Raw genomic sequence first — 11,458 nt, 5'->3', positions numbered from 1 at the left:
GGGAGAGGTCAAATCTGAGTCCACCAGGTGCTGGTGTAAGAGCTGGTTCTGACAATTACTTAGGATCTGCTCCCTCATAATCAAATTATACAATCCTGTGAAGTCATGTACTTTGCTGCCATTTAGCCAACCCTCCAGAGCCTTAGTTGCACAATCAACAAAATCAGTCCAGTCCTGAGTCTGTGTCTTCTGGGTATCTCTGAACTTTAACCTGTACTGTTCAGTGGTTAAGCCAAACCCATCTATCAGAACACTCTTCAGGACTTTGTAATTGCTGGCATCCTCATGTCTGACAGTGAGGAGCCTATCTCTCCCTTTCTCTGAAAAGGAGTACCATAAGATTGCTGCCCACTGTTCCTCAGGAACCTGCTGTACCATGCAGGCTCTCTCCAGAGCAGTCATCCATTTGTGGATGTCATCCCCTTCCTGATAGGGGGGCACAATCTTTGTCAGGTTTCTACTATCATAGGACCTGGGTTTCTCTTTAGGAATTTTGCTGCCACCAGTGGCATCTAAGCCACTTAATTTCTGTTCCCTTGCCAAGGTAAGTTTAGCTTGAGCCAAGGTAAGTTTAGCTTGAGCCAGAGCTACCTCCTCCCTCTCTATCTGGAGTTGGACAGCCCTCATTCTGGCCCTATGCTCTTTCCTCTGGGAGGGAGTCATCCCTCTCTGAGATTCTCTTGAGGCACTAGAAAGGTGAGAGTCCCCTGATAGAGATCTCTCCCTTCTGTTACCAGGGAGAATTTGGTTATGAGATCTGGGGAGGTGCTGGCCCTCTCCATTCCCATGTAGGTCTAGGTTGGCCTGGTTAAGCCTGGCAACCTGTACCTGGTTTCCCCTCTGATCCTGATCTTCAGGCTCTTCTACATCAGAGCCTTCCTCTTCCTCTTCCTCCTCCTCTTCTTCTTCTGGAAGATTCTCATTCTCAGGGGAGTTTATCCCTTCACCTGAGTCTAAGGGAGCCTGACTCACCTTATCTAGGTCATCCTTTTCTAGGAGAGCTATTAGGGAAGGAATGGTAGGGCCTCTGCCCTTTTTTAGCCCCCTGGCTGTGCACAAGGCACTCAGGTCTTTGTGGCTAAGGTTGTCATATCTGGATGTTGTCCCTATAGGATCAACTTCTACAGGAGCAGAGCCTGAGGCTCTACCTGTATCAGACATGACTGCTAGTGAGGTGTAAGTGATGCACTTACCTACACTAAGTGTTTTCCTACTGTACCTTGCTAGTGAGTTGTAGTCAGGGTGTGCTAATCCCTTTAATCTACAACTACTAAGTTCAGTAGAACTTAATATGCTAAGCTTTTGATTTATATGTACCTAGAGGTACTTGATGTGATCTTTCAATTTGATAAAGATTGCAATGGTAAAACAAACAGCAAGCTCAAATCCGCACCGCTGCACACCAATGTGAGAAGTTGGCCTGATATGTAGTGTTTCCAATTCTGGAACCACTGGGTATCAGTCCAAACAAACCCCAAAGATGTCAGGTTGTAAGTCAACCTTGTAGACAAGCTATCCTAGTGGTAGCATGGACTAAGCAGCCTTAAAGGCTTAACTTAAGAGGTCGTGTTAAGCGAGCTGTTTTACCACATACAATCCTGTAATCAAATGAAAGGACACCACACAAGTATATATTGTAAAAATATATGTATTTATTTCTAAATTACTCCCCAGTACTCTTTATGAGGAAAGGGGCACAAGCGTTAAATCAAAAGCACAGTAAAACATATAAAGTTGCACAATTATGGATGAGGGCGGGTGGCCACTCAGACCATATACTAAAAAAGTGGTATAAGTAACACTTCTCGAACAGTGGTTAGGCCTAGGGCCTAGAGATTCGCTGGGAGCAGTCAGGACTAGCAATGCTGAAGTCGGGAGTAGCCCACAGGAGACGGGTGCAGCACGGAAAGTGCGGCTCGCACCAATGCAAAGTCAATGGTGCGTAAAAGTTGGATAAAGTGAATTAAAAGCTACTTCCGCTGAACCTAGGAACACAAAACTTTAGACACAGACCCTAGAGGTGTGTACCAGTGTAAGGACACCGGCGTTGCAAAGTTACCTCACCCACAGGCCGTGGGTGCACAGGGTCGAAGTGGCGTCGGGTTCTGTCACGCAGGTTCTTGGTGCTTGGAGCTGTTGCAGCTGCAGGCGCTGTGAAGCAGAAGTGTCCGGTGCGATCCAAGGGTGGATCGAAGTAGAAAAGTACCTGAAAGCAGAGGGGACAGAGTCTGGGTCACTCAGCAGTGACCAGGGTGGAACCAGGACGGAACCAGGCAATGTCGGGCGCAATCAGGCGGTTGTCGATAGGCTTCTCTCCGCTGTCACGTGGGCTCTGGGGCATCTGCGACGTCCAGGAGCAGGTCACGATCTGTCCCACGTAGGCTCTCGCCGTCAGCACCGTCGGCTTCAAGATTGCAGCAAACAGCACTTGGCAAAAGCAATCCACGCAGAACCGGGAGATTGCTTATCACTCGAACCAGGAGGGTCAGAGTGGGGGCTCCTTTTTACAGGAGCTGGTGCAGATCTGGAGCAACCAGAAAAGCGAGTCGTATTTCAAGTTTCGTCGGCACAGGGGCCACAAGCCAGCTGGCAAGTGACCGGGCCAACGCGTCGAGCACACACAGGCAGAAGGGCCCCACGCAGCACTCGTCGAGTGTGGAGGGGTGAGCTTTGGTGCAAGTGGAGCTCGGGGCTGGGGCTTCTCAAACCCCGGTGTACAGCTTCGAGGGTCACTCGTGGGCTGCACGGTCAGCGTCTTGTGGCCTTTTCAAGATGGCGTGCCCCACGCTTCCGGTCGCCTCCACGGGTCTCAGCTCTGCAGGGACTGTGGATCGGGCAGGTAGAAGGCAGGCAAGCTTGATCTCGTCGATCTCTGTCGCTCGAGTTCCGGCGGGAACTGCAACAAAGCAATGGTCGAGGGCTGGATGGTACCTGTTTGCACAGGGTGGTCACTCCTTGACCACAAGGGAGATTCTTCAGTCTTCTCACGTCGTGTAGAAAGTCGAAGGGTCCAGAATTCGTTTCTTATGTTTCTTCAGGATGATCTGAGTTGCATTGGCACTGCTCCCCCCCTTATTCGAATCTGGGGGGTTGGACATCCTGCTAGGTCCCCTCCTATGGGTGGGACCCAGGAAGGGGGTGGTTACACCCCTCTCCTTTGATCCTGGCCGCGCTGGGACAGGGGCTGGGAGGCCCCAGAACCGGTTTGGCCGGATTATGCAAGGGGCAGCCTTGTGCTCCCCAGGCAGTGTCTGGTTTCTTTGAAACCTCCCTACTACAATCCACTATCTCCTGTCTGGGGTGGTTTGACACCGCCCTGCTACAGGAAACCCTTTGTCCAGGCCACCATATGCTGAGTTTCGGTCAGCAGCAGGAGGCCAGACCCGTGTCTGTGGCAGGGGCATCCATTTTGTGGATCTGAGGCTCATTTTAAATCAACCGCGTTTCAGTAAAGTAACATGTCTTCTCCCTCTAGAAGGGTGGAATGCTACCCCCGTCGCCAGAACTGGCGAGGGGGTAGTATTCCAATTCGTATGACACCTTACACGACATGTTTTGATAAAGCCAAACCAAAGTTGCTATATAACCGCGAGGATTATAAGGCGCTTAAGAGTATATGGTATGGCATTATCCCGGATCAGCTTAGGGAGTTGTTCCCGACAGCTGGAGACAGGCTCAGCTCATGCCAGAGCACCATCTCACATAAAACCACGCACTCTGCCTCCAGGATTGATGAGGCCTTCCATAGGAGTGGCTCACAGGTTATATATGTGTCCAGATATAGGTTTAGATATAGGTATACTATATCTAAGCAAGGGGTGATTACACCCACTTGCCCCAGCTGAGTGATCAGCCAGTTGTGTCAATTTAGATAGCCAGCCAGGGGTGGCAAAAGATATGCTGCAGCCCCTGGTAGGCCTTGGATGCACCTATGCCCTGGGCACCTATAGTGCTCTGTACAGGGGCTGATAAGGTGACCCAAGCCAATCTAGTTATGCACCTAGGGTACATGGAATCCATTTTACAGAGAGAGCAGATAGCCTGGGGCCCTGATTAGCAGGGAACCAGGCCAACTAAGTCGAAAACCAGCTAAACACAAGGCAAAAAATCTGGGGTAACCATAGTCAGGTAGCCACCTTCCTACACCTGGTATGTGGCACCTGGTAAAAGTTGCTTAGAGGGGACTATACAGTCAGCCACCATGGTGATGCTAGCCCCTGTGTCTCTAAAGGCTTCAACTTTCAAACCATTGATGATGGGTTCTTGTCTATATTTGCTCAAGGTATTTGGGCAAACAGAGAAGTTGGCAAACCCCATGCCAGTCTCATAAACAAGATCATTTGGGGATGGGGACCTGGATAGGCCAGGGTCCTCCTGGGCTCCAAAAGTAAACCCACCCAGATTCCTGGGTGTGCTCCCACTTCCTGGGGGATTACTGCTGACAGTAACAGGAGGTGTTGGAGCTGGCTTTGGAGGTATGTTCTCTTTATTGCCATTCTTGGGACAACAGTTGTCTGTTTTGTAATGCCCAACCTGTTTACAGGCATGACAATAAGGCTTTTTCTCTGTTGAAGAAGTGTCTTGGGACCCACCCCCATTCTTGGAGTTTTGGGGCCCTGGGGAAGTGGTTTCTTTACTTTTATCCCCACCCTTATCTTGAGGCTTGGTAGACTCCTTCTTCTGGTTATTGTCCTGATTCTTAGGCCTAATCCTGGTTCTGACCCATTTATCTGCCCTCTTTCCCAATTCTTGGGGAGAGGTCAAATCTGAGTCCACCAGGTGCTGGTGTAAGAGCTGGTTCTGACAATTACTACGGATCTGCTCCCTCATAATCAAATTATACAATCCTGTGAAGTCATGTACTTTGCTGCCATTTAGCCAACCCTCCAGGGCCTTAGTTGCACAATCAACAAAATCAGTCCAGTCCTGAGTCTGTGTCTTCTGGGTATCTCTGAACTTTAACCTGTACTGTTCAGTGGTTAAGCCAAACCCATCTATTAGAACACTCTTCAGGACTTTGTAATTGCTGGCATCCTCATGTCTGACAGTGAGGAGCCTATCTCTCCCTTTCTCTGAAAAGGAGTACCATAAGATTGCTGCCCACTGTTCCTCAGGAACCTGCTGTACCATGCAGGCTCTCTTCAGAGCAGTCATCCATTTGTGGATGTCACCCCCTTCCTTGCAGGGGGGCACAATCTTTGTCAGCTTTCTACTATCATAGGACCTGGGTTTCTCTTTAGGAATTTTGCTGCCACCAGTGGCATCTAAGCCACACAATTTTCTTTCTCTTGCTAAAGCAAGTTTAGCTTGAGCCAAGGCTACCTCTTCCCTCTCTATCTGGAGTTGGACAGCCCTCATTCTGGCCCTATGCTCTTTCCTCTGGGAGGGAGTCATCCCTCTTTGAGATTCTCTTGAGGCACTAGAAAGATGAGAGTCCCCTGATGGAGATCTCACCCTCCTGTTACCTGGGAGAATTTGGTTATGAGATCTGGAGTGGTGCTGGCCCTCTCCATTCCCATGTAGGTCTAGGTTGGCCTGGTTAAGCCTGGCAACCTGTACCTGGGTCACCCTCTGATCCTGATCTTCAGGCTCTTCTACATCTGAGCCTTCCTCTTCCTCTTCCTCCTCCTCTTCTTCATCTTCTGGAAGATTCTCATTCTCAGGGGAGTGTATCCCTTCACCTGATTCTAAGGGAGCCTGACTCACCTTATCTAAGTCATCCTTTTCTAGGAGAGCTACTAGGGAAGGAATGGTAGGGCCTCTGCCCTTTTTTAGCCCCCTGGCTGTGCACAAGGCACTCAGGTCTTTGTGGCTAAGGTTGTCATATCTGGATGTTGTCCCTATAGGATCAACTATTACAGGAGCAGAGCCTGAGGCTCTACCTGTATCAGACATGACTGCTAGTGAGGTGTAAGTGATGCACTTACCTACACTAAGTGTTTTCCTACTGTACCTTGCTTATGAGTTGTAGTCAGGGTGTGCTAATCCCTTTTCTCTACAACTACTAAGTTCAGTAGAACTTAATATGCTAAGCTTTTGATTTATATGTGTGAGAAGTTGGCCTGATATGTAGTGTTTCCAATTCTGGAACCACTGGGTATCAGTCCAAACAAACCCCAAAGATGTCAGGTTGTAAGTCAACCTTGTAGACAAGCTATCCTAATGGTAGCATGGACTAAGCAGCCTTAAAGGCTTAACTTAAGAGGTCGTGTTAAGCGAGCTGTTTTACCACATACAATCCTGTAATCAAATGAAAGGACACCACACAAGTATATATTGTAAAAATATATGTATTTATTTCTAAATTACTCCCCAGTACTCTTTATGAGGAAAGGGGCACAAGCGTTAAATCAAAAGCACTGTTAAACATATAAAGTTGGCACAATTATGGCTGAGGGCGGGGGGCCACTCAGACCATATACTAAAAAAATGGTATAAGTAACACTTATCGAGCAATGGTTAGGCCTAGGGCCTAGAGATTCGCTGGGAGCAGTCAGGACAAGCGATGAAGAAGTCGGGAGTAGCCCACAGGATACGGGTGCAGCACGGAAAGTGCGGCGCGCACCAATGTAATGTCAATGGTGCGTAAAAGTTAGTTAAAGTGAATTAAATGATACTTCCGCTGAACCTAGGAACACAAAACTTTAGACATAGACCCTAGAGGTGTGTGCCAGTGTAAGGACACCGGCGTTGCAAAGTTACCTCACCCACAGGCCGTGGGTGCACAGGGTCGAAGTGGCGTCGGGTTCTGTCACGCAGGTTCTTGGTGCTTGGAGCTGTTGCAGCTGCAGGCGCTGTGAAGCAGAAGTGTCCGGTGCGATCCAAGGGTGGATCAAAGTAGAAAAGTACCTGAAAGCAGAGGGGACAGAGTCTGGGTCACTCAGCAGTGACCAGGGTGGAACCAGGACGGAACCAGGCAATGTCGGGCGCAATCAGGCGGTTGTCGATAGGCTTCTCTCCGCTGTCACGTGGGCTCTGGGGCATCTGCGACGTCCAGGAGCAGGTCACGATCTGTCCCACGTAGGCTCTCGCCGTCAGCACCGTCGGCTTCAAGATTGCAGCAAACAGCACTTGGCAAAAGCAATCCACGCGGAACCGGGAGATTGCTTATCACTCGAACCAGGAGGGTCAGAGTGGGTGCTCCTTTTCACAGGAGCTGGTGCAGATCTGGAGCAACCAGAAAAGCAAGTCGGATTTCAAGGTTCGTCGGCACAGGGGCCACAAGCCAGCTGGCAAGTGACCGGGCCAACGCGTCGAGCGCACACAAGCAGAAGGGCCCCACGCAGCACTCGTCGAGTGTGGAGGGGTGAGCTTTGGTGCAAGTGGAGCTCGGGGCTGGGGCTTCTCAAACCCCGGTGCACAGCTTCGAGGGTCACTCGTGGGCTGCACGGTCAGCGTCTCGTGGCCTTTTCAAGATGGCGTGCCCCACGCTTCCGGTCGCCTCCACGGGTCTCAGCTCTGCAGGGACTGTGGATCGGGCAGGTAGAAGGCAGGCAAGCTTGATCTCGTCGATCTCTGTCGCTCGAGTTCCGGCGGGAACTGCAACAAAGCAAGGGTCGAGGGCTGGATGGTGCCTGTTTGCACAGGGTGGTCACTCCTTGACCACAAGGGAGATTCTTCAGTCTTCTCACGTCGTGTAGAAAGTCGAAGGGTCCAGATTTCGTTTCTTATGTTTCTTCAGGATGATCTGAAGTCCGTTGGGACTGCTCCCCCTCTTATTCGAATCTAGGGGGTTGGACATCCTGCTAGGTCCCCTCCTATGGGTGGGACCCAGGAAGGGGGTGGTTACACCCCTCTCCTTTGATCCTGGCCGCGCTGGGACAGGGGCTGGGAGGCCCCAGAACCGGTTTGGCCGGATCCTGCAAGGGGTAGCCTTGTGCTCCCCAGGCAGTGTCTGGTTTCTTTGAAACCTCCCTACTCCAATCCACTATCTCCTGTCTGGGGTGGTTTGACACCGCCCTGTGACAGGAAACTCTTTGTCCAGGCCTCCTCTGCCGGGTTTCGGTCAGCAGCAGGAGGCCAGACCCGTGTCTGTGGCAGGGGCATCCATTTTGTGGATCTGAGGCTCATTTTAAATCAACCGTGTTTCAGTAAAGTAACATGTCTTCTCCCTCTAGAAGGGTGGAATGCTACCCCCGTCGCCAGAACTGGCGAGGGGGTAGTATTCCAATTCGTATGACACCTTACACGACATGTTTTGATAAAGCCAAACCAAAGTTGCTATATAACCGCGAGGATTATAAGGCGCTTAAGAGTATATGGTATGGCATTATCCCGGATCAGCTTAGGGAGTTGTTCCCGACAGCTGCAGACAGGCTCAGCTCATGCCAGAGCTCCATCTCACATAAAACCACGCACTCTGCCTCCAGGATTGATGAAGCCTTCCATAGGAGTGGCTCACAGGTTATATATGTGTCCAGATATAGGTTTAGATATAGGTATACTATATCTAAGCAAGGGGTGATTACACCCACTTGCCCCAGCTGAGTGATCAGCCAGTTGTGTCAATTTAAGAACCAGCCAGGGGTGGCAAAAGCTATGCTTCAGCCCCTGGTAGGCCTTGGTGGCACCTATGCCCTGAGCACCTATAGTGCATGGTACAGGGGCTGACAAGGAGTCCATTTCCAATTGTGGTATGTACCTATAGCACATGTATTATAAATTTAGAGAGAGAACAGCAGGCTGGGGGTCTGATTAGCAGACCCACAGCCTCAGTAAGTCGAAAACCAGTGAAGCAAAAAGCAAAAATTGGGGTGACCATAGGATAGCAGACCCTACTCTCCTACATAACCCCCCCCCAAACGCAGGGACATTAAACTTAACCTTGACCAGATAAGTCTTCATGTTCTAAGTGGAAGTACCTGGAGAGACCATCTGCATTACCATGGTCAGTCCCTGGGCGGTGCTCCACTGTAAAGTCCATACCCTGTAGGGAAATGGACCACCTGAGCAGTTTGGGATTTTCACCCTTCATCTGATTTAGCCACAAGAGGGGCTTATGGTCTGTCTGAATTAGGAAGTGAGTACCAAACAAGTATGGCCTCAACTTCTTCAGGGCCCAAACCACAGCAAAGGCCTCCCTCTCAATAGCTGACCAACGTTTCTCCCTGGGGGTCAGCCTTCTGCTAATAAAAGCAATGGGCTGGTCTTGACCATCTTGATTAAGTTGTGAAAGCACAGCTCCCACCCCCAACTCAGAAGCATCTGTCTGTACAATGAACTGTTTGGAGTAGTCAGGACTCTTCAGGATAGGTGCAGAGCACATGGCCTTCTTCAGGTCATCAAATGCCTTTTGACAGCTAACTGTCCACTGAACCTTTTTGGGCATCTTCTTGGATGTCAAGTCATTCAATGGTGTCACAATGGACCCATAGTTCTTTACAAATTTTCTGTAATACCCAGTCAGGCCCAAGAAGGCTCTGACTTGTGTCTGGGTAGTTGGAGGAGCCCAGTCCTGTATGGTCTGGATCTTGCTCTCCAGTGGTTGAACTTGACCCCCACCTACTAGGTGGCCCAAGTACACAACCTTGCTCTGCCCTATCTGGCACTTAGTAGCCTTGATAGTCAGGCCTGCCTTTTGCAGGGCCTCCAGAACCTTCTTCAGGTGGATCAGGTGATCCTCCCAGGTGGAGCTAAAGACAGCAATATCATCTAGATATGCTGCACAAAAGTCATCCAACCCAGCAAGGACTTGGTTCACCAACCTTTGGAAAGTGGCAGGTGCATTCTTCAAGCCAAAGGGCATTACCACAAATTGATAATGTCCACTAGGGGTCGAAAATGCTGTTTTGGCTTTTGACTCCTCAGCTAGTCTGATTTGCCAGTAGCCAGCTGTCAAATCAAATGTGCTCAGAAACTTGGCAGAAGCCAATTTATCAATGAGCTCATCTGCTCTTGGAATGGGATGAGCATCTGTCCTAGTGACAGCATTGAGACCTCTGTAGTCCACACAAAACCTCATTTCTCTCTTCCCATCTTTGGTATGAGGTTTTGGCACAAGGACCACTGGGCTAGCCCATGGGCTCTCTGATGGCTCAATCACTCCAAGCTCCAACATCTTTTGCACCTCAGCCTTTATACAATCCCTGACATGGTCAGGTTGCCGGTAGATCTTATTCTTCACAGGCAGATTGTCACCAGTGTCCACCTCATGGGTGCACCAGTTAGTCTGACTGGGTGTGAGTGAAAACAATTGTCTGTGGGCCTGCAACACCTGTCTGCAGTCCACCTGTTGCTGCTCAGTGAGGCTGCCTGCCAAGGCTACTCCATCAACTGAACCATCATCAGGGTTCTGGGAAAGCAGGTCTGGGAGAGGGTCACTCTCTTCCTCCTGTTCCCCATCTGTGGCCATGAGGAGACTCATGTCCTCCCTGTCAACAAATGCTTTCAATCTGTTCACATGGAGCACCCTGTGGGGGCTCCTAGGGGTACCAAAGTCAACCAAGTAGGTGACTTCTCCCTTCTTTTCAATGATAGGGTAGGGTCCAGTCCATTTGTCCTGGAGAGCTGCTGGCCCCACTGGGTCCAACACCCACACCTTCTGTCCTGGTTGGAACTCAACCATAACAGCCTTTTGGTCATGCCAGGCTTTCTGTAATTCCTGACTTGCCTCAAGGTTTTTGGATGCTCTCTCCATGTATTCAGCCATCCTGGAGCGGAGACCAAGTACATAGTCCACAATGTCTAGTTTAGGCTTTTTGAGAGGTAACTCCCATCCTTCCTTCACCAAACTCAATGGACCTCTTACAGGGTGGCCAAACAAAAGTTCAAAAGGGCTGTAGCCAACCCCCTTCTGTGGGACCTCTCTGTAAGCAAAGAGCAAGCAGGGTAAAAGGATGTCCCATTTCCGCCTAAGCTTCTCTGGTAAACCTTTTATCATTCCCTTTAGGGTCTTGTTGAACCTTTCCACAAGCCCATTGCACTGTGGATGGTAGGGTGTGGTAAACTTATAGTTTACTCCACACTCTTTCCACATTGCTTTTAAGTATCCAGACATAAAGTTAGTACCTCTGTCTGAAAGAACCTCCTTTGGAAAGCCCACTCTTGAGAAAACTGCAATGAGGGCTTTTGCCACCACAGGAGCTGTGGTGGTCCTCAGGGGAATTGCCTCTGGGTACCTGGTGGCATGATCCACTACCACCAGTATAAATCTGTGCCCAGATGCTGTTTGAGGATCCATGGGACCCACAATGTCTATTCCAACTCTTTCAAAGGGTACCCCCACCACAGGTAGTGGTATCAGGGGGGCCTTTGTTGTGCCACCTGACTTACCACTGGCTTGGCAAGTGACACAGGAGCGACAAAACTCCTTGACATTTTCTGACATGTGAGGCCAGTGAAAGTGTGGAACAAGCCTGTCCCAAGTCTTATTCTGGCCTAAGTGTCCTGCAAGGGGAATATCATGGGCCAAGGTAAGAAGGAAGCCCCTAAACTTCAAAGGTATAACCAACCTCCTGGT

This window comes from Lissotriton vulgaris, unplaced genomic scaffold (genome assembly GCF_964263255.1).
Source record: "Lissotriton vulgaris unplaced genomic scaffold, aLisVul1.2 SCAFFOLD_430, whole genome shotgun sequence".
Taxonomy (NCBI): domain Eukaryota; kingdom Metazoa; phylum Chordata; class Amphibia; order Caudata; family Salamandridae; genus Lissotriton; species Lissotriton vulgaris.
The sequence above is the reverse complement of the archived record's forward strand: the minus strand, read 5'-3'. Positions refer to the sequence as shown.